General features: G+C 45.3%; 1 pseudogene; it reads left to right on the forward strand.

Annotated features, from left to right (window-relative positions):
• Positions 1-4,651: 4,651 nt before the first annotated feature.
• On the forward strand, positions 4,652-24,169 carry LOC133373199 (somatomedin-B and thrombospondin type-1 domain-containing protein-like; annotated as a pseudogene).

Below are 24,169 nucleotides of genomic sequence, written 5' to 3' on the forward strand. Positions count from 1 at the left end.
TGAGTTGATTTGTTTTCGTTTCATCTTGTAGCTTCTGAACCTTCTCAGCCTTACAGGGGAGAAAAATCCCATCCCAGTCGGGGGTGGGGGCAGAGGAAAGGCCTGGGAGGGAGGAATTGTACTGCAATTCATGTAGACACAACCCTTGGTTTTCAACGGGTGGGTCAGGATCGGATCTAAACTAGCCCCATACAAATACACAGCAAAAAAAATAATAATTAACAGATAGGTCCCCAAATGCGTGTTTAGGTCAACGGTGGGTCCCAGGTCTGAAAAGTCTGAAGTCTACTGGTCTAGTTTAACCTGCCATCTAAAGAACTTAAGAACACCAACGCTGAATCCAACTTAAAGGTCTTGTCCAGTCGTGGAGAACTGGATCCAGCTGCTGGCCCACATCATCTCCACCGGCCAACTCTGGACAGGTGGGCGGGTCCACCCACCTGTCGGTCAGCTGACATCATAAAGATGTCAGGCGATTGACACGTGTCAATAGTTCAAAGAAGGTCACCGCCACTGTCAATCAGCTGATCGTCGGCATCATGCAAGACACTTGGCAAAGCACTGTTGAAAAGCCCTTCTGGGCCAAGCATTTACCTGCTCCTTACTTGGCATACATGATATCAGCTACAGGGCAGATTTATTTTCTGTAGGCAAGCAGCAAGTGTCCTCCTTAGCTTCCTTATCAGCCAGGTAAAAGAATAACTCTGTATTTACCAATGTGTTGAGTGGCACAGACACACACCATCCTGTGTCGGGTTTGTTAGCTCTATTGTGCCTACAGGGAGCCCAGTTTTATAATAACAACAATAATAATAATTTCTGTCCCTCCTTCCTCCCAGAAGGAGCCCAGGGCAGCAAACAAAGAACAGAACATCAAAAATATCTTTAAAACATTTTTAAAATAAAACATTTTATTTTTTAAAGAACATCAGAAGAGCCCTGCTGGATCTTGCCAAAGTCCAATATCCTGACCTCATATTTGGCTAACCAAATGTGTATGGGAAGCCCACAAGCAAGACCAGAGCACAACAGAGCTACTCCCAGCAACTGGTCCATGGCTCTTTCAAATGGTTGCTGGAGACATCTCATCACAATGCAGGAATCCAACTTAAAGCATCCCCGGCAGGTGGCTGTCCAGCTGCCTCTTGAATGTCTCCAGTGTTGGAAAGGCCACCACCTCCCTAGGTCATTGGTTCCATTGTCGTACCACTCTAAGAGTTTGGAAGTTTTTCCTGATGTTCAGCTGAAATCTGGCTTCCTGTGACTTGAGCCCAGTATTCGGTATCCTGCACTCTGAGATGATCAAGAAGCGATATTTGGGTCTGTCTGTCTGTCAATTTGTTTCCTTTCTGCCAAGTATTCAAAGTGACATACAACAGAGAACCACCCAAGCCACAATGTCCATCAATAAGAGTTGGGAGAGACCCTCTTCCAGAGGTGTAGGTATTACAAAGGGGAGGGAAATTCACTTCTCATTTAAAGGTGAACCTACGTAATTCACAGTTTCCAGAAATAATGCAAGAACTGAAACGTGGCCATCTTTCGAAAGCCACACTTCTCCAAATTTTGCAAGGGAATTTTTCACCAAAGGAATGTGTACAAAAATGGGTAAGACGTAATGCATATATCAGTGAAAGCAGCGTACAAAATGCGTTATATAAGGTGAGGCTGCTTGCAAAATGTGTACAAGAGTCAAAACTGCCTACCAAAAAATGTGTTTATTAGGAGAAATTCACAAACTGATGGGAAATGTGGAGAACTGAACTTGTTATGTGTCTTCAAGTTGATTATGACTTACGGTGACCCTATGAACCAGGAATCTCCAATAGCATCTGTTATAAACCACCCTGTTCAGATCTTGTAAATTCAGGTCTGTGGCTTCCTTTATGGAATCAATCCATCTCTTGTTTGGTTTTCCTCATTTTCTACTCCCTTCTGTTTTCCCCAGCATTCTGGTCTTTCCTAGTGAATCATGTCTTCTCATTATGCGTCCAAAGTATAATAAACCTCAGTTTTGTCATTTTAGCTTCTGGTGATAGGTCTGGTTTAATTTGTTCTCACACCCAATTATTGGTCTTTTTCGCAGTCCATGGTATGCGCAAAGCTCTCCACATTTCAAATGAGTTGATTTTGCTCTTATCCGCCTTTTTCACTGTCCAACTTTCACATCCGTACATAAAGATTGGGAATACCATGGTCTGAATGATCCTGACTTTGGTGTTCAGTGATACATCTTTGCATTTGAGGACCTTTTCTAGTTCTCTCACAGCTGCCCTCCCCAGTCCTAGCCTTCTTCCGATTTCTTGACTAAAACTGAACTTAAGATTGGATAATGATTTGTTTTCGGGAAGGTTTCGGTGATGTTGCGTCAAGGCAAGCATTATCCCACACTTTCCAGTGCATTTTTGTGTCACTTTTCTTATCACAAAAAGTCTGATCTTGTGGGGGAAAGGGTTTGATGGGCAAAACCTCCCAATCAACTGTAACTGCATAACCTGAATTTATCGGCATGTGATTGAATCCCTCCCGGAAATCGCAACACTCTGGCGCACCCACAGAGAGCTTGTGTGCACCCATCTGCCATATTAGGCTAGTATGCTTTAGAAATCCATCATATATCTATTCATTCTTAAAGGTGCCACAATATTCTCCTTTTTTAAACAAATGTTGCTGTCGCTGGCTCATCTGGCTGCTAGGGACCTGCAAATCTGCCAATTTCGGTTCCTCTGTGTTTCTCATTTATTGATAATTTATATGATATATAAATATGATGGATTTATTGTCAGCACACTTGGATGAAACGGATTATTTAGATCCATACCAATCGGGTTTCAGGACTGGACATGGTACTGAAACAGCCTTGGTCGCTCTGGTAGATGATATGAGGAGGGCATTAGACAGGGGAGAATTCACCTTTCTTGTCCTCCTCGATCTCTCAGCGGCTTTTGATACCGTTGACCACGGTATCCTGTTAGATCGCCTGGGGGGATTAGGAATAGGAGGCACTGTTTTACAGTGGTTCCGTTCCTTTCTCTCTGACAGGCATCAACAGGTAGCATTGGGAGATGAGGTTTCAGACCCTTGGCCCCTCACTTGTGGAGTACCACAGGGTTCTATCCTCTCTCCCATGCTATTTAACATCTATGTAAAACCGCTGGGAGCTATCATCAGGAGTTTTGGGCTGCGGTGTCACCAATATGCTGATGACACGCAGCTCTATCTCTCCTTTAAATCTTCACCGGAGTTGGCTGTAGAGACCTTGTCCAAGTGCCTGGAATCCGTGAGTGGGTGGATGGGAAGAAACAGGCTGAAGCTCAATCCTGAGGTGCTACTTGTGGGTGACAGGGGAAGGTTGGGTGTTGCTGACCTGAATCTTAATGGGGTAAAATCACCCCTGAAGGATCAGGTCCACAGCCTCGGGGTTGTTCTTGATTCCAAGCTGTCCATGGAGGCTCAGATTTCGGCAGTGAGCCAGGCAGCTTGGTATCAACTACACCGCATACGGAGGTTGCAACCCTACCTTCCTATTCATCAGCTCCCACTGGTGGTACATGCCCTGGTCACCTCTCGATTAGACTACTGCAATGCGCTCTACGTGGGGTTACCCTTGAAAATGGTCCGGAAACTACAACTGGTACAGAATGCGGCGGCACGCCTGCTTACAAACAGCCGCCGCTGTGATCACATCACGCCGGTGTTATTTCATCTACATTGGCTTCCAGTTGTTTTCCGGGCCCAATTCAAGGTGTTGGTCTTAACCTTTAAATCCCTATACGGTCTCGGCCCAGTTTACCTGAAGGAGCACCTCCAGTACCACCAACTAAGCCGCCTGACCAGATCAGCCACACAGGGCCTTCTCTCCATCCCACCAATGAAAACAGCTAGGTTGGTGGGGACTAGAGAGAGGGCATTCTCAGTGGCGGCCCCCACTCTCTGGAACTCCCTCCCATTCGATCTTCGCCATGCCCCTTCCCTAGATACATTTCGCCAAGCCTTAAAAACATGGCTCTTTGGACAGGCCTTTGGGGTCCCCGGGGTGGGCTAATTTCTTTATATTGTTTTAAAATTGTCTATTGATGGCCCTGTACTGCCGCTTTTTAAAATGGTTATTGTTGACTGCATTGTATTTTATTATGTATTGTATTATTATGTATTGTTGAATTTAATGTTGTACGTCGCCTAGAGTGGTTTCGGCCAGATAGGCGACACAAAAATTAAATTTATTATTATTATTATTATTATTTTATTTATCCAATCTTAAGCAACATCACCTAACCTTCCCTCAAGCAGATCTTTAAATAGCCCATGTCAGCTCATCTCCCTGCAAACCAATCCGGATGAATGCTCAATGAACAGATCGTCTAGAAGCTCACCCTCTCGAATCCACCATGAGGATCTTTTGCCTTCTTTTAATCGTCCAGATTCCGCGAGAAGCAAAATCAGAGTAAACTCTGGCTTTAAGACCCAGGAGAAACTTTTACACTCAAACAAAAAGGAGGGGGATAACTTTTTTCGTTTCAATGTCCAGCCAATCCCCTTGTGTGCACTGGGAACTTTACACCCATAGATGTTGTTGCTTGTATAAAAGGCAACCCAGTTCGGAGCCCACTTGAGGAGAGACAGCTTTTGCTGCCACCCGTTCACGAAAGAAGAAAGGCTGGGGGCTTCTCTTCAAGCAGCAACAATCGCTCCAGCAACCCAGATGCCAATGCTCAGTCATTGATGACCATTTGCCAACCCTGGACTCTGAAAGAGGTACCTTTCACTTCTCTCGCCTGCTGTCAGCCCTGTAGATGAGACTGCTGGGGCGTCCACCTAGTCATTTCTGCTGTGGGACATTATGCCACTTTAATGTTTTGCAGGAGAAGCCTGCTTCCTCCATGGAGGGCCTGGCTTTGGCGTCGCAGCGAACGCAGACAAGCACGAAATTGGGCAAAACATTTTGAGAGCTGTCGGATTTGACAGCCGCTGTTCCATCCACCTCCTGGTGGCAAAGGTCACCCATACTCAGCGATTCCTAACAGCTGGTTTTGTCGGGAGGTGAGCCAAGGCAACCGCCATGAGAAAACTGAGCATCCGCGTGGGATATTGGCTAGTCTGTTACACTGGCTTTTGGCAAGTGGACCTCTTCGATGTGCCGAGGGTGGATGTGGCAACCGGGAGACCCACAAATGCTGCCCGGGTCGGAATAACAATTGTTCTGATTTGTCTCGGAGCAGAGCGCTATGTTACTGTGATACCTACTGTGAGAAAACAGGCGATTGCTGTGAAGATTATCACGCCATCTGTCAGATGTCAGGTGAGTTGGTGCTTTGGGTGGGTAGGGATGCTATATAGCCTTGGCTTGGTGGAAAGCTGCCCTTTACTAGAGGAAGATGTGAATGGTTGAAAGGCAAAGCAGACCTGTGCTTGTGCAAGTGATGGGGGGGGGAAATTCAGTTCAGTTCAGTTTAATACAACACTCCTTAACTTGCACTTTCTGAAACACTATTTGAGCCAAAATGCAGGTATCCTTCAAAAATTGCACTTCTCTCAATTTTGCGATGCAGTTCTTCAGCCAAATAAAATGGACATGGACTGCCTTCAAGTCGATCCCGACTTATGGCGAGCCTATGAATAGGGTTTTCATGGTAAGTGGTATTCAGAGGTGGTGTTACCATTGCCTTCCTCTGAGGCTGTGAGGCAGTGACTGGCCCAAGGTCACCCAGTGAGCTTCATGGCTGTGTGGGGATCCCACCCCTGGTCTCCCAGGTCGTACTGCAACACTCTAACCACTACACCACACTGGCTGGTGTACAAAAAAGTGCATATTAGGGGAAAACATCCATACAAATTCACATACTAGTGAAAATAACATGCAAAGATGCATCTTATGGTAGGGAAAATTGCTTGTTAAAATGTGTGTATCGGGACGAATTTGCACTAATGAATTTGCACTGATGAATTCTCATGAGGACTTACAAAAGTTGCAAACTGAGGCGGAAATGCGAAGAACTGTGTCTAACATTGGAAAAACGAGAGAAACTAAAATGGACAGACTTGTCCATTCCTACTTGATAGGTATCTTTTGGAAACCCTTCACAGCTTCAGATCAGAGGATCTGATGGATTGCTCCCAGGGGAGGGGGGTTTGCACTTAGAGAAGTTTAGACTCTGGAGTAAATAGTCTGCGGAGGCTTCCCTCTATAGAATGTCACGTGCATGGCTTCACATACTTCAAAATATGGTATGCTAGCCCCAATGCACAGAGGGGCTCTCCTGCTCCTTCTGCTGAGTGAGGTGCCAGCCATCTGCCCTCCAGTCCTGCCCTAATGGCATGGCTGATTTCCTAGGGAATCATAGTTCAGTGCAAAAGCCAGCCCACTAAGGAAGTGGAAAGCTCTGCACTCAGGCAAACCAATTTCTGCGCTAAGAAAGAAGGAATGCTACTTCCTGTATCAATTATAAAACCCACCTCATTTATTCTTGTTGTATTAGTCATTGGGTGTGGAGGGTGGGGCTGTGCTATTCAGATTTCCCACCCTGTAATATATGGAAAGGGCCAGAACAGTGATGGGTCACCTGTGGTTCTCCAGATGTTGCTCCTATCATCCTTGACCATTGGCCCTGCTGACTAGGGCTGATGGGGGTTGGACGGCCAGAGGTTCCTCATCCCTGGAAAGAAAAATCCCTGAAAAGAAAACTGCCGACAGCGTAACTCCGTTGTATAAATCCATGGTGCGGCAGCATTTGGAATACCGTGGACAGTTCTGGCTGCCAAAAAGATATTGTAGAGTTGGAAAAGGTTCAGAAAAGGGCAACCGGAATGATCAGGGGGACGGAGAGACTCCCCTATAAGGAAAGGTGTTGTGTTGTAGGCAATTGAAGAGAGAAACCAGAGGCCAATAATCCTCTTTATTCCAGCCACACCACCAGCCTTTTCTTCTCCCTACCAACCCGACTCCACCCCTTCCTGTTCTATTCCGGATATGTTTTAGTTGATGGACAGTTTGTTTTATGATGACTTCAAATGTTATAATATTTATGTAGTCAAACTGAGGTGTTTTGTTGGATTGTTATGTTTTGGAATGGTTTGGTATTTGATTCTTACTGAGGTAGTGACTTGCATTTTTGTCGAAGCTTCCAGCGCAGACCGTTGAATAGATTTGGGCAATAGTCCAATATACACTTACCGGAATCCAATGGCACTTTCTTCTGAGTATGATTTGGTATTTGATTTTTGCTGAGGGTAGTGGCTTGCATTTTTGCCCTGTGTAAGCTGATGCGATCGTATTGATATGGAAAAGCAGCCTACAAATTTACATAATAAATAAACCACGGAGTTTGCTCCCACAAGAGGGACTGAGGGCCACCAACTTGGATGGCTTCAAAAGAGGATTAGACAAATTTATGGAAGCAATCAGCGGCTACGAACTGTGATGGTTTTGTTCTACCTCCACTGTGAAAGGCAGCGTGCATCTTAATACCAGTTGCTGGAAACTGCAGGAGGGGAGAGGGCTCTTGGACTCAAGGACTTCCATAAGCATCTGGCAGGATGCTGGACTAGATGGGCTTTCTGGCCGGATCCAACAGCCAGGCTCTTACGTTCTTCAGGGTGTGTGCTTTTTATATGTGACATTATGCATCTGGCAGACAATCTACGTTTATGTATACATATAAATCATTTCTTTATGCTCTGTCCTTTTCTTCTTCTTATGAGAGTGTCGTTGTTGGAGCCGAGCTTTCATCTGCCTTCACACAGAGTGGTCCAATCTAAATATAAAACGCAACCCCCCAAATCATGCTGCTTTTGTCGTCGGTCTGAATCCTTTGTCTGTGAGAAATTCCAGATGTGCTGACATCTGCTTCTCTGTGGCCCGGCTGAGGATGGGTTGCCTCTCCCTTGCGCGGCATCCATTGTCCTGAAGCAGAGCTTGGGAAAGTTACTTTTTTGAACTACAACTCCCATCAGCCCCAGCCACCGTGGCCACTGGATTGGGCTGATGGGAGCTGTAGTTCAAAAAAGGAACTTTCCCAAGCTCTGCCCTGAATCAAGTAGACAAATGGCTGCAGAAAGGCGGAGAACTAAATTTAAGATTAGGAAAATGAGAAACCGAGAGAGTTGAAACTGATGGATTCATCCATCCCTGGTTACAACTGAATAATGTTCTGTGCCTATTTCTACAACAAAACTGATCTCTTGTCCTTCTCCTCCTCTTCTCTTCCCCAACCTTTCTTTGTCCCTGCTCACCCCTTCCCTGTCTGTCTCTCTGCCATCCTTCTTCTCCCCCCGCCTTTGCCAACATCTCCCCTGTTTCCTTGCCTCCTGCCCCCCTCCATCCCTATCGCCTCTCCCCCTCCTCTCCCCCTCACCTCTAGCAGCTGTTGACTGTGTGGTCGGTCCCTGGGGCCTCTGGAGCAAGTGCCGCTCTTTATGTGGCCCCGGCAGCAAAGACCGGACGCGTCAGGTCAGCGTGCCACCTCGGAATGGAGGGACCCCCTGCCCAGACCTAAAGCAGAGGAGAGGTTGCCTTGGGGAGAGCCCAGTGTGCGATACAGCAAAAGGTATGGTGATGATGATTTAATTCACATATGCATCGCTACCCACAGTAATTTACAAGATGTTGATGGTGATGAAGATTGTTATTGTTATTAAAATGCATATCCTGCCCTTCCTCCCAGTAGGAGCCAGGGGCAGCAAACAAAAACAGTAAAAACACTCTAAAACATCTTAAAAACAGACTTTAAAATATATTAAAACAAAACATCTTTTAAAAAAAAGCTTTAAAAACATATTTAAAAGCATTTCCAGCACAGACACAGACTGGGATAAGGCCTCTACTTAAAAGGCTTGTTGAAAGAGGGAGGTCTTCAGTAGGTGCCGAAAAGATAACAGATAGCCTCGTCCCAGGCTATGGTCTGAAGGCACATAAGGCCAGCTCCCTGCTGAAAGTAAGCAGAGTCAGGTCTGGTCAGTGCCTGGATGGGAGAAAGGTGGGGTATAAATGTAATAAATAAATAACATAGATGGAGCCTGTCTAATAGTTAAGGGGACGGAATTCCAAAGGGTAAGCACTGCAACACTAAAGGTCCATATATAAAACAGGCGCCGTCTGCATTAGTACTTTAAAAGTACTATTACACCATTTAAACAGTGGTAGCTTCCCCAAAGCATCTTGGGAACTATAGTTTGTTAAGGGTGCTGAGAGTTGTTAGAAGGCCCCCGTCCCCCTCACAGAAATACCATTCCCAGAGTTCCCTGGGAAGAGGGGCAGACTGTTCAACCCCTCTGTGAATTATAGCTCCACAAGGGCAATAGGGGGCCTCCTAACAACCTGCAACATACTTGAAAAAATAAAATGGATGGCCTTCAAGTCAATTCCGCTTAACTACAATTGCCAGGTTTCTTTGGGAGGAAGCTGTGACTGTTATAAGTGGCATAATATTGGTTTAAATGTAAAGTGCAGACGGAGCTATATGTAAAAACAGTTAAAACAATTGCATATCTAAAAACTTTTTTAAAAAAGTTGGTTAACCAGTATATCAGTGTCTTGGATAAACACATAAAGCCAGTATAAAACAACAACAGCACATACATAAAATCAATTTAAATCTAATGCACATACCAAAAGATCTCCATTTAGAAGGCTTGTTGAAAGAGGAGCGCCTTTAGCAGGTGCTCAGAAGACAACAGAGAAAGTGCCTGTCTGATATATATAATGCAGCAAGTGTGGTCTACAAAGCCCAACGAAAAATAAGTAGTCTGAGTAGCTGGCCTGGTTCAGACTATCATCTCAGGGCTGAGGAACCTGTGGCTTTTTGGAGGCCACAGACTAGTGGTGGGTGGGGCCAGGGGCAAAAGTGGACAGAGCAATTCCAGCGGAACAAAAGTCAGAGACACGTCAGACATCGTTCTATCCTCCATCCAGGCAAGTGAGAGGTATCTTCTCAGTTCATGGGCACACTCCAGCCAGGAAAAGCACTTATGGAGGTTATGGATTGTGGGAGGGAGAATGGCCTGGGAAAGGTCCTGAGGGCCGAATACAGACCCCCTGAGGGCCACATTTAGTTCCTGGGCCTGAGATTCCCCAGTCTTCCTGGATTAATACGTTCTCCTGCCCCATGTTCCTCATCCAGCTCATCCCCCTCCATATCAGCTATTTGCTTAACAAAATTTAGCTATGCAATACCACAGTAGATGAGAAAAGCCCTGTCTAGTTTGGCCTTAAGTTTCAGCTGCCAGTCTGATCATCTGTACATGGCATGGGCCCTGGGTGTGGGTGCCATCTTGTCCTTCATCTCAAGCAAAACGTCCATGGTTGCAGTAAGCCTTGAGTTGGCTCACTTCTTTTCTGTGAGTGAGAGCAAAAATTTCTACATTTGGGATGGAACAAGCCACAGTTTCACAGTATGCACTAGCCCAGGGAACTGTGGTTTGTTCTAACCAAAGCTAGTTAAAGCAAACTGGGGTCAAGCTGTAGCTTTATAACCTCGTTTGTTAAGTAGCCTTGGGCACTAATTATACTACAAATTTTATTTATTTGTTTATTATTTAATTTATATCCCACCTTCCTCCCAGTAGGAGCCCAGGGCGGCATTTTGTCTCTGTTCTACCCTGCCTGTTCTCCTCAAATCTATTTGCAGTTGATGATTATTTTGAGGATTTAGATAGCGTTATATTTCATAGCATAAAGCCAGTGTTATTATGTTATGAATGACACATGTTTTGAGATTCGAAGATGACTGTAATTAAAAATAATTCACAATGAAGGGTATAATCTGACTTATTCAAATGTGAATGGATATATTTTTAAAAAACTAAATACTGATTAATTTGCTTTCAGATTTTGAAGTACTGAAAGGCGGTAAATGCCAGCATGTAAATTTATGGTGTTTCTTATAATACTAAAAAATAACCACGGATTGCAATTTTGAGAAGCAGAGCTTTGCTCTAGCTGTGCTGTCAACAATGTGCCATTTTGATTAATTTTCAGTTTGCTCTTAATGGTCTGCACCAGACTGCTGCGATGAGTGTTTGGAATCCATTAATGTGCTCTTTTCTCTTCACTGGTCTTTTGACAGAGGTGGCTAAGATTCTGCCTGATTCTTTTAAAAGGGATTTTAAGGAGCCCTGGAGAAGACCTCACATGCTAATGAGGGAGAAGCGGCCAAGGTAGGCGTGGCTTGGAAACTGGGCCGCAAAATCCTCTTGGGAACACATGGCCCATTGTGCTGTATGCAGGGGCTGACACTTACGCATTGCCAAAAAGAGAGAGGAAATGAGTTGCCAAAAAAAAGAGGCCACTGATTTGCATAAAATGTGCACATGCTGATTTAGATGTAGAGATGCAAATTTAGAACAAATTGTTCTTCAGGCTGGTATTGTACAACATGTGATTGGTACAATGGACCTAACTGCATTATAACTTTAAAGCAGTATATCACTTTGACAGCCACAGACGTCCTGCATGTGTGCGTGTGGCCGCGCGCACCCCCCCCAGCCTGATTCACTTTGTTATTGTTATGTGCCTTCAAGTCGATTACGATTTATGGCAACCCTATGAATCAGTGACCTCCAAGATCTTGTAAGTTCAGGTCTGTGGCTTCCTTTATGGAATCAATCCATCTCTTGTTTGGCCTTCCTCTCTTTCTACTCCCTTCTGTTTTTCCCAACATTATTATCTTTTCTAGAGAATCATGTCTTCTCATGATGTGTCCAAAGTATGATAACCTCAGTTTCATCATTTTAGCTTCTAGTGACAGTTCTGGTTTAATTTGTTCTAACACCCAATTATTGGTCTTTTTCGCAGTCCATGGTATGCGCAAAGCTCACCTCCAACAGCACATTTCAAATTAGTTTATTTTTCTCTTATCCACTTTTTTCATTGTCCAACTTTCACATCCATACATACAGATCAGGAATACCACGGTCTGAATGATCCTGACTTTGGTGTTCAGTGATACATCTTTGCATTTGAGGACCTTTTCTAGTTCTCTCATAGCTGCCCTCCCCAGTCCTAGCCTTCTTCTGATTTCTTGACTATTGTCTCCATTTTGGATAACGACTCTGCCAAGGGATTGATAATTCTTGACATGTTCAATGTCCTCATTGTTAACTTTAAAGTTACATAAATCTTCTGTTGTCATTACTTTGCAGGGTATTAATCAGTAGCAGCTAGTGTGGGCCTTTGGGGCCTAACAATCTCTCCCATGGAATGGCCCTTCAAAGTGGATCAGACATGGGCCCCATCTGCACTCTAAACTGAAAACAACATCAAGCCACTTTAAACAGCCATGGCTTCCCCCAAAGAATCCTGGGACTTGTAGTTTGCTAAGGGCGCCACGAGTTGTTAGGAGACCCCTATTCCCCTTGCACAGCTACAATTCCCAGAGTACCCTGGGAAGAGGGATTGATCGTTAAACCATTCTGGGAACTGCAGTTCAGTGAGTGGAATAGGGGTCTCCTAACAACTCTCATCACCCTTAATTAATTACAGTTCTCAGGATTCTTTGGGCAGAAACCAGGACTGTTTAAAGTGGTATAATAGTGCTTTAAACGTATAGTGCAGATATGACCAATAATGGTGCGTTAGTGGGGGGATATATATACTAAACCATCCACACATAATTTATTAATTGTACCGCGGGGCTTTCCCCATTGTTACCACCTTATCGCCATCCGGAGCGGCACTCTTGTGCTATAGCACAATAAAAGCAGGAGACAAACAAACAAACCTTGGAACATTTCTGGCATAAAGGATTTTAGCAGGAAGTTTCAGGACATGCACCAACTGAGAAATGAAGCAACGTGTGCACCCCAAAAACATTTGCAAGTGCAAACAGTGTTGAAAGCAGGATCCTGTATAACTGCCCTGATACCATCATGAGCACAAGTCATCATGAATGCACACTAGAAAAAAAAACCATCTGGAGTGCCCCATATGTGAAATGGGAATACAATGCATCTCACCAAAGTGGGGAAGGCTGTGACCAGGTGACCCGTGCACCTGCTCAGTCTGCTGTCCAGGTTGCTCATTGCTGATGGGCAACTTCAAAGCCTTGGCTGTCCCTTCTTCTGTATCTTTAAATTCGATGTGGACCAGACCGCCTTTCAAACAGAAGATGATCCTCTGTAAAGTAGGACACACGGACATCCAAACAGTTGCTCCTTAAAAACTTAAGAGTCTGGCTGGGTCAGGCCAGTGGTCCATCCAGTCCAGCAACCTGTTCTGGATCAATGCCTATGAGAAGCTTGCAGGAAGGACCTGAATGCGACAGAACTCTCCCCATGTGTGGTTCCCAGCAACTAGTATTCAAAGGCATACTGCTCCTGACAGTGGAGGTAGAACATAAGCATCATGGCTAGTAGCCATCGAGAGCCTAAAACCTCCTTGAAGTTGTCTAATCCTCTTTTAAAAGCATCCAAGTTGGTGGCCAACACTGCCCCCTGTGGGAGCGATGCGCTGGGGGAAGAAGTCCTTCTTTTTGCCTCTCCTGAATTTTCCAACGTTCAGCTTGGTTGGATGTCCCTGAGTTCTAGAGATGAGAGAGGAACCTTTTTTCTCTGTCCACTTCCTCCACGTGGTGCATAATTTTATATACCTTTAGTATGTCTCCTCTTTCTTGTCTTTTCTCTTAACTAGGTTAAGACTAGGTTTTCAAAGGGCTCTGGGGGATTTTCCGGCTGATGGGACTGGCGCTCCTGCTGAAGCCCTGGTCGCTCTGTGGAATACGGAGATGACCCGGGCTGTAAACACGATCGCTCCTGCACGCCCTCTCCTGTGTAGAGCTCATACAGCTCCATGGTATACTCCGGAGCTGAGAGCGATGAAGCAAGATAGGAGGCGGCTTGAGCGGAGATGGAGACGAACTCCCGACGGATACAATTATGCGCTGGTTAGTGCTTCGACTAAGCTCTATGTAGGAGCAGTGAAGGCAGCTAAAAAACATCATTTTGCTGCCACTATTAAATCATCTCTTTGCCGCCCAGCGGAGCTCTTTCGAGTTGTCCGGGGGCTTCTCCATTCAAACCCTCTGGACACGGTGGAATCATCGGAGGCCCGCTGTAATAAGTTTGCCGATCACTTCCAGAATAAGATCTCATGTATCCGCCAGGACCTAGACTCTCAAGTTATAGCAGTAGATCCTAGTGAGATGTCCGGAGCACAGTCTTGTCCTGTTTTGTTGGATGAGCTTCAGTTGGTTCAACTCGAGGACGTGGACAAGGTGCTTGGACAGGTACGTGCAACCACTTCGGTACTGGATCCTTGCCCCTCCTGGCTGATAAAAACTAGCAGGAATGGAACAGGTAGCTGGGCCAAGGAAGTGATAAATGCCTCTTTACGAGAGGGAGTGGTCCCGGGCTGTCTGAAAGAGGCAGTGGTGAGACCACTCCTGAAAAAGCCTTCCTTGGACCCAGACAATTTTAACAGCTACAGGCCAGTGGCGAATGTTCCATTCCTGGGCAAGGTCTTGGAACGGGTGGTTGCTGGCCAGCTCCAGGCGCTATTGGATGAAACTGATTATCTAGATCCATTTCAATCGGGTTTTAGGCCCGGTTTTGGCACTGAGACAGCCTTGGTCGCCCTGTTTGATGACCTATGTCGGGAAAGAGACAGAGGGAGTGTAACTCTGTTGATTCTCCTTGATCTCTCAGCGGCTTTTGATACCATCGACCATGGTATCCTTCTGGAGAGGCTCGCGGAGTTGGGAGTTGGAGGTACTGCTTGGCAGTGGTTCCGCTCCTACTTGGCGGGTCGTCTCCAGAAGGTAGTGCTTGGGGAACATTGCTCAACACCGCGGGCTCTCCAATATGGGGTCCCGCAGGGGTCAGTTTTGTCCCCCCTGCTTTTTAATATCTACATGAAGCCGTTGGGAGAGGTCATCAGGAGTTTTGGAGTGCGTTGTCATCAGTATGCTGATGACACGCAGCTCTACTTCTCCTTTTCATCTTCTTCAGGTGACGCTGTCGATTTGCTGAACCGTTGCCTGGCCGCGACAATGGACTGGATGAGAGTTAACAAACTGAAGCTCAATCCAGACAAGACTGAGATGCTGTTGGTGGACGGGTTCTCTGATCGGATGGTGGATATATACCCTGTCCTGGATGGGGTTACACTCCCCCTAAAGGACCGGGTTCGTAGTCTGGGAGTCTTTTTAGACTCTTCCCTCTCACTTGAGGCTCAAGTAGCCTCGGTGGCAAGGAATGCGTTTTACCAACTTCGGTTGGTAGCCCAGCTACGTCCCTATTTGAGTAAAGAGGACCTTACATCAGTGGTACATGCTCTGGTAACCTCACGTTTGGATTACTGTAATGCGCTTTACGTAGGGCTACCTTTGAAGACAGTTCGGAAGCTACAACTAGTGCAAAATGCGGCGGCCAGATTGCTGACAAGGACCAAGCGGTCCGAGCATATAACACCTGTTCTGGCCAGCTTGCACTGGTTGCCAATATGTTTCTGGGCTAGATTCAAAGTGTTGGTATTAACCTATAAAGCCTTATACGGTGCGGGACCACGATACCTTGCGGAACGCCTCTTCCGATATGAACCGGCCCGTGCACTACATTCTGCTACGAAGGCCCTCCTCCGGGTTCCAACTCACAGGGAGGCCCAGAGGGTGATGACAAGATCTAGGGCCTTCTCAGTGGTGGCCCCCGAACTATGGAACAGTCTCCCTGAGGAAGTACGCCTGGCGCCGACTCTGCTCTCCTTCCGGCGCCAGGTCAAAACCTTCCTATTCTCTGAAGCATTTTAAGTTACACTGATTTACTTTTTAAAATGTTTATTGTATTGGATTGATGATTGTATTTTAGTATTATTTTGTTATTCATTGTATTTTTATGCTATTTTATGTTCACCGCCCAGAGAGCTATTGCTAGTCGGGCGGTATATAAATTTAATAAATAAATAAATAAATAAATAAACTAAAAACCCCAAATGCTGTAAACCTTCCTCCCATTCCCACCATCTCACTGAGGGCTTATCCACACAGGAGTTGAACTTCGTACTAAAGACGCTGCTTTTACCATCGTAATAGATTTTCAAGGTCCACACTTGTTGCTCACTGGTGGCTTCCAATCCATTGTTTTCCATTCACACAAGTAGGATCCTTTGGGAAGGATTAGTGTAGCTGTTTCCTTGTGGCCCTGCCCTCAGCGCATTGGGTTAATATGGATTTAAAGGGGAAAACTGTGTGATAGCTTCTGCTTGCCTGCAACGTCATGTGAACCATGCAAATTAAAAGAGGATGCAAGTAGAACCAGATACACAGTAATTCGCCGTGTGGATAAGCCCTGATTGCCTTTACCCTGGACCCTTGGCAAGGTATTTTGGTTTCTCAGCAGACAGAGGAGGGGCTTCAAAACAAGAACACCCCTCCTCCTTTCATCTTGAGATCCTGAATGTTGTTTCCCCCGCCCTCTCCCACCCACCCTCACGTAATTCAGTGAGCTGCTTTCATAAAATTGGGGAATGGAATTTTAAGCAGGACTATTAGCAGAAGATTATTCTGGAGAGGAAGCAAAGAAAAAAGGCAAGCAAAAAAGTGTGGTGTGTGTGTATAAACGTAACATGGAATACAGCCGGACTCCGTTGCTGTGGGGAGAGGTTGCAGTACGTCTCTGAGTACTCCGTTAACTTGGCAGCCAGTTACAAAGTTAATTGTTTGGCTGTGGTTGGCATCACGGGTTGGGCCACGGGTTGGCTGACTTTTTTAAAAAAGTACAGCTTAAACCTCAAAGAAAGGTCCTTTTAGTTCACGATCAGCTTGCCGGAAAAGATGCCAGTCACAGTGAAGCTGTGAGCAAAGGCTGTGAGACAGGTAGCATTTGACTCTTCCAGATGGTTAATGAAGGTATACCCCGAACTTACCTTATCCACACTTTCCAAAACAATACGCAAATCCAAAACACAGCGCTACCATTCCTAGCGGGCACCAGTCACAACTGCCTCTGCATCCAGTCACACTTAGTGGCGGATCTATAGGTACTCACCGTACAGGCAGATGTAGGGTTCCATGTAGCTGAGGCCCCCTGAGCTATCCATATACATCATTAACTGAGAGGATGAGGGGTGTAGTTGTCCAGGGTCTCGGGGGGTCTTAGACCCCTTACTATTTCGGGAGCAGGGTCCCTATGTCTCCAGCATCCTACGGGCCAATCTGCATGAAAGGGGAGTGAGATGAGTCTTCTGACATGCGTCTGTTCTTTTCTGTAAACAATTAACATGGAAATGAGCACTAAACTTCCACTTGATTCTACTAAATTTCCAGAAGTGGCTTTTCCATTGTATAAAAGATCACATAAGATGCAAATTAACAGATAAAGAAATGTCAGGAAAATGGAATAAAGTGCTGTCTGAATTAGGGATGGAAGGATCTGTCAATTTCAGTTATATCAGTTCCTCATTCTTCCAATCTTAAATTCGGTTCTCCACATTTCTGCAGCAATTTGCATTTTTGTTAAAGAATCCTCATGAAAATTCTTCAGCATTTTCATGTGGCGTTCTCCTAATAAGCACATTTTTGTATGCAGTTTTGACTAATGTGCACATTTTTGCAAGCAATTTCTATTAATACAATGCATTTTTGCCTGTCGTTTTCACTAACATATTCATTTTAAGCACTTTCCCCTTAACATATGCATTTTTGCAAAGATTGTCTGGTTGGAGACCTGCACCTCAAAATTCAGATGTGCGAATTTTGATAAGGATGGCTGGGTTTCAGTTCTCATGTTGTTTCGGAAAATGTGAATTTGAACAATTCGGCTTTAAATGCAAAGTGGATCAAATTTCTCTCTCATCCCTAGTCTGAATGTAGCTTTGGTTGGCTCTGCCTGTCGTTGGCTCTGCCTGTCATTAGCGCTGGCTCGGCCTCCTGCTGGCCCCCTTGCTTTCTGCCCTACAAGTCTCAATGGGCACCAGCCATCACTGCCTTTCATCTAGCCTGGACCCCTGCAGAAGAACAGGATGCTCCATTTCACCTCCAAGAATGCTGTTTGAGAGCCAGGAATAAACAGAAGCAAATAAGAGGCTTTGGATGATGAATCCCAGGAGGGATACCTAACTAGCATTTCTTGGTCACCCCTAGAGGGTATCCCTGCTTGATGCGGTGACCGTATTATAATCAGAGAACAACAACAAATGCATCTGGGCCTCTTCCCTGACCAATCCCGTTTCCTAGCAGTCAACGATGCTCTGTGATGTGTGACTTGTATATCCATCTTCCTCCTGTTCACTTAGGGCCCTAAACAGCACACTAAGGATGCAAAACCGATTTTTCTTCCCCGTCCTCGTGGAATCACTTAGTAACGAATTTTAAAAATTTTGTAGGTTAGGGACCATTTTTTAAAAAATGCCTGGAAAGGGCCACAGACGATCCATGCTTCTTCAGGTTTGCTGCGCCTCATCTTCCAACATCTCTCAGATTCTCATGCTAAAGATCACCACCCAGGCACCCTATTGCCCAATGGAGGCTGGTCCATTAGGACACATGAGGCTGTGCCCCACCAACCTCAATGCGCCCTCAGCCAGCCCCCACCTACCTGCCTTCTAACTTACAGCCAGTCGAGGGCATGTTTCTGCCTGTCAGTTCCCCCTTCCTCCTCAGTCTCAGTGTTGGCCTTGTAGAACTCAGCAGGGCAAAGGATGGGGGACCAAACTAGAATTAGTTGGCTCCATATCCCATTGGCTCTAGCTCCGCCTACTGTTGGGCTCCCCTGCCTTCTGCTCCACCAAAGGGCATCAGCTGCCACTGCCTATTACTCGTTATTGAATGCTCCAATCCAGCTATATGCTCTACTCGTTTAGTTCACCTCCAGTATTTTGTGGGAGGGGTTCAACAGCAGACTGGGAAATACCACTCAATAATCAGGTTGCCAGGTGAAACACTAGGGTTTTGTTTTGTTACCCCTTTAGGATTCCTCCCTCCGTTTTTTTTCCAGCAAGGGTTCCCCTGAGCATGTTTATACCTCCCTTTTCTTTCACTTTAATCGTTTGTTCGTTCTTCCTGTCCGGTGCGTTTCCCCATCACTTCCCTCACTGCAAAAAAGTCATTTTTTAAATGTGAGTTTATTGCGCCAGAGTGACAGAGCATCTTAATCCACTTTCGTTGCACAAGTGTAGATCTCCCCATGTGCTTGAATTGCTTCTGCAAAATCCTGACACTCGGAAGGTGACCTCAGTTTTTATAGGTAGATCTGACAATTTTGGTTTAATTTCTCTCCGTTTCTCATTTTTTCAGTCTTCAGTTCCCCACATTCTCACAACATGGAGTGTATATTTTAAATGTCCTTGTTAAAATGCACCATTTTAGTGCGAATTTCTTCTAACAGGCACATTTTTTTATGCAGTTCTGCCTAAGTTGCATATTTTGTTTTCCAAAGCCATTTCACCCAGCGCAATGTGTTTGTGTGTGTTATTTTCACAAATATTCACACCCCCAGTGTACGCATTTTGGTATACTGTACTTGACTGTGGAAGTTTGCATTGCAAAATCTGCAGAAGTGCACATTTCAAAGGACTGTGGCATTCTTTTGGAATGTGTGAATTAGGTAGATTCACCTTTAAATGCAAACTGGACTAAATGTCTCTCCCAGCTCTAAACCCCAGTTTGTGTATGTGCTAGTGGGGGGGGTGGGAGGGATGGGAATGGGTTGAAGGCCATTTAGCTAAACACGGAGCTAAAACACTTTTCTTGCTTGCTCTTTGTGCTTTGCAGTTACTGCACCTACTTCCGCCTGAAACAGGTGAGTATTGCCTGCCACCTGCACTTCTGGAGCAGCCAGCTGGTGAGAGAGAGGCGGGTCTGTGTGGAATGTCAAGGGGATGCCCTGAGCAGCAAGAAACGGTGCCAAGGAGACGGTCTGCAGGGGGCTAGGTGGGTGACTATCTAGGGTGCCCCAAGAGGCTTGTTCACACGTTACACCGAATGCAGGTAGAAGCTGTCCCTGTGCATGTACAAGCGCTTGTGTGAAAGGTGCACACTTGTTGGTTTGTACAGCCCAACTATTGTCTATACCAAATGTGGGGAAACTTTGGCCCTCCAGATGTTGCTGAACTACAACTCACATCAGCCCCGGCCAGCATGGGGGTTGTAGTTCTGCAACATCTGGAGGGCCAGAGGTTTCCCACACCTGGTGTGCACAGGCTTTACACTCATTCAAGGTATCCTGTGAATGGCTGTATATGTGCTCAGCTCAACTGTTGTGTACATGGGTACACAGACTGCACACTCATTGGAATGTGTGAACACTCCTGATGTTTGTCATGATCTGGCTGAACAGATGTCAATGATGTGGAGACTGGTGGCTCTGATGTCAGTGAGGCAGTGGAACGTGCTCCAAGTTTTAAAAGCCCGAACTTTCAGGGAGCTCTTCAAGGTGCTGAAAACGAATCCCAAAATAGGTTCAGCACCTTGGACAACACCTTAAAAGTTTGAGCTAAAATCCAGAGTGGATTTGCTGCCCTGCACCTCAGCTGCCCCATACACACACTCTACAGCCAGCCCCCACCTGTCTGTTTCTTTTTACTTGCATCCAGTCGAGGTGATTGGCCCTCCCTGTCATTTTTGGGCTGCCATGATAGAACTCAGTAGGGGCAAACCTACAATGAGTTGTCTCAGCCTGCATTGGTCATGGCTCCACCTATTGCCAACCTCCCTGCCTTCTACCTTGCAAAGCTCAGTGGGCACAAGCCACCACTATTGGCAGGCCCTATCTGCACTAGACATATAAAGCAGTATAATACCACTGTAAACAGTCCTGGCTTCCCCCAAAGCATCCTGGGAAGTATCGTTTGTTAAAGGTGCTGAGAGTTCTCAGGAGACCCTTATCCCCCTCACAGAGCTACATTTTCCAGAGTTCCCCAGGAAGAGGGATTGATTGTTAAACCACTCCGGGAACTGTAGCTCTTTGAGGGGAACGGGGGTCTTCTAACAATTCTCATCACCCTTAACAAACTACACTTCCCAGGATGCTTTGGGGGAAGCCAGGACTGTTTTCCATGGTAGAATATTGCTTTCCTTTCAATGTCTAGTGCAGATGGGGCCGCAGTGTCAGAAATGGAAGCCATGGAACTGCAACTGACTCTATCCTATTTTTCTGTTTTTCCACTTCTAGAACATTCTGGACGGTGGCTTCCATTGCTGGCTGCCAGGGGACTTGGATGCAGGAGTCTTTGCAGGAGAACTGCGTGTGTCCTCCACTCTCTTTTATCTTCATATGACATGTCAAGCAGGGTGACAACAGAGAGAGAAAAGACTGAACCTCGGCCACGGCTGTTTTTTATTTGTTTTGGTAAAGGACGAGCTTGAAGGACAAAAGGAGAAATTAAGTGCAGTTCTCAAGCCGCTTTTTACCTCAGCGTGACACTGCCATTATACATCAACACTCCTTTCCCCTCACCTCTTTGATATTGGGCACCTGACAATATATGGTTTCAAAGCACAAGGATGTCTCATTCAATCTCTTTAAAAAACCCATATGTACCTCTGAGGAAGGTGCGACCTACCTCTGTTGCCGCTGCAAAAAATGGAAGACAGTTTCTGTTTCAGCTTACTGCAATGGCTCCCGTGTTTGTTGAAGACAGGGACAGGGAACCTGTTTTGGCTCGAGGGCCGCATTCCCTTCTGGGTAGCCTGCTGGGGGCCGTATCTCAGTCGAAAAAGGCAAAAGCGGGCGGAGCAATGAATGTCAATTTTGCCTTTGTGCAGTAGGCTTGCTTCCAGACCCACAAACCGAAGGACGATGTTGGATGTGTCCTGGGGAAAGTCCCACGGGCTAGACAAGAGGCCCTTATTTGGCTCTTGGGGGCTGAGATTCCCCATCCTCGATTTAAGAAGCAAAGGGCATCTGCCTTTCAAGAGAAAGAATTTCATTGTGGGAATATAGGTGTGCTTATCAAACCCCAGCAAAACTGACAGGACTTCATTGTGCCTGAGCTCTTCTGGGTCGTGTCCCATTATGTGGGAAACATCCACTGGAATATTTACCGTAATGACAAAGCCAAGGACCGAAGAATTCTTTCTAAAGGTTAAACTGGGAAAAAGAAGAAGTGATGTCAGGGCAACTTTTAGCACAATAAGAAGTGGCGCCAGCGCTAAAAAAGTATTACTACTGAGCTGACAGCTGAGAGGAAAGAACTGGTTGAATAGGTAGGTCTGGGTTACAGATTGACTGTGTTTATGATCTATGGCTCTCTCTTTTTGGCTCGATAACCTTTCATGTTTCTGTTTGGGGAATGGACTGTCTGTGAAAGTAACACAGGGTACCAGTCGCTATTTTGCGGGAGGGATTCAAGAGCGTACTGGAAACTTGGGTTTGCAGAATTAATGTGGATAAAAATTCTCTGTTGCCCTGGTGCAACAAATCAGTTTTTTTTTTAAACTGGACTTTTGTATTGCTAGCACAGTGGCAGGGGAATACACTGTGGGATGAGCAAATGATTAACCGGAAGGCACATACACACTCCACGAGCAAATCAGGATAAATGCAGGGCAAATGCCCATTTGCACATAACCAACCCTCAAACGAACCAGAACGAATGCTCGATAAAAGATCGGGCATAGTCTGACCTCCACATAAGCTTTGTGCGAGCAAATCAGGATGAATCCTCAACAAACAGGTCATCTGGGAGAGCCCTTTATTTCATACAACATGAGCAGTTAAAAGCCTCAGCTGTTGCACTAGCTATGGAGTATGGAATTCCTGTGCTTCTTTTGCTCATCGATTATGGAAATTCCTGATAACAACACTGCCGGCTTGCTGTAATCCATTTTTTTTGGTTATTCTTCCATCCTTTTTTCAGATCTGACTTGTGGCATCCTCTACTCCCTATTAGAGGCAAATACTTGTTGGAGATGTAAAACATCAACCTACTGATGTGCTTCATATATTCTGGTCATGTCCCCAAATAAGGACTTATTGGACTTTTGTAGTAAATGAAATCAAAATTACAACAGGCTACCAATTATCTGTAGGCCCATTACTTATAATTTGGTTATTTAAAAGATCCATCCTTAACAGGAGAAGTGGAAATGATCATTCATGCATTAACAGCTGCTCGTATAACAATATGTTATCACTGGATCCTCCACATCCAAAGCCAGTATTCTTGGAGTCTGGGAGTTATTTCATATGGTTAAACAAACTATTACAGCTAACTAATACAGCAAAAATAAGGAAAGGTAGACAATCTAATGAATTATTATTGAAAAATTGTTTGTTATGTATTGTTGTAAGAAAACACAGGAACACATTCATCCATATATATTATTTGGAACAATGGCAGCGACATAGAATTGTTTTTTCATGAATATTAATGAGTATTCCCCCCCATTTCTTATGGTTTTTTTTTTTTTTGTCAACCTGATATCTTATTCCGACTTGGGAAAAAATCATTGTATTATGTCTTAATAAAATGGGGAAAAAAGTTAAAATACACAGCCAGCAGCCAGCAAAGAAGACTCAGTCCCCATCAATGGGAACATTTGGACAGTATGAATCTCTGTCCCTCTAAAGCCTCATTTCCCTTCCAAAGGAGTCCATTGGGTTCTTTTGGTGCAAAGTGAAGAGATGAGGGTGACATTGCAAATTAGCTTGACATCTCGAGCCTTGAACCTCAGCCGCTCGTTCCATTTCCTGCAGCTCCAACGTCAGCTGGGTACACCTGAATGGTTGCAGCGATATTGGCAGGGAGAAACAATGGGGCTGTGCTTTGCAGGAGAATCCCTGATGGATGTCTGGAATGTTGCCTCTCCCCCTGCCCAAAGTCACAGCGGAGCATGTTTTGCAAAATGCAGACCGGTATACGTTGAGGCCCTTACTCAGAGCAGATCCTATTTGATCAAGGGCTGAATGTTGTGTGTGGGGGAGGGAGTGTAGGATGAAGAAACATAAAAATAGAAATAAACTGCAGCTATTTATTTACTTTCTGTCAAATACATATAAACTGCCAGCCCAAAAATGGATTTCAGAGCAGTACACAAGGAAGACGCGCTGTACTTTCTTTCTTTTTTGGCACCTGCTTAAAGCATTTGTGTTTAGGCACGCCTAACCAGATGTGTAGACACTGACATGCTTTCATCTCTTTTTAGTTTTCTGTTCCTTTTAATGATCTTTTAAATGGTTTTCATTATGATGCTTTTACAATAACGTTAATATTTCTTGTAAACCGTTTAGAGGTTGTATTACAAGC

The sequence above is a fragment of the Rhineura floridana genome, chromosome 19 (assembly GCF_030035675.1).
Source record: "Rhineura floridana isolate rRhiFlo1 chromosome 19, rRhiFlo1.hap2, whole genome shotgun sequence".
Taxonomy (NCBI): domain Eukaryota; kingdom Metazoa; phylum Chordata; class Lepidosauria; order Squamata; family Rhineuridae; genus Rhineura; species Rhineura floridana.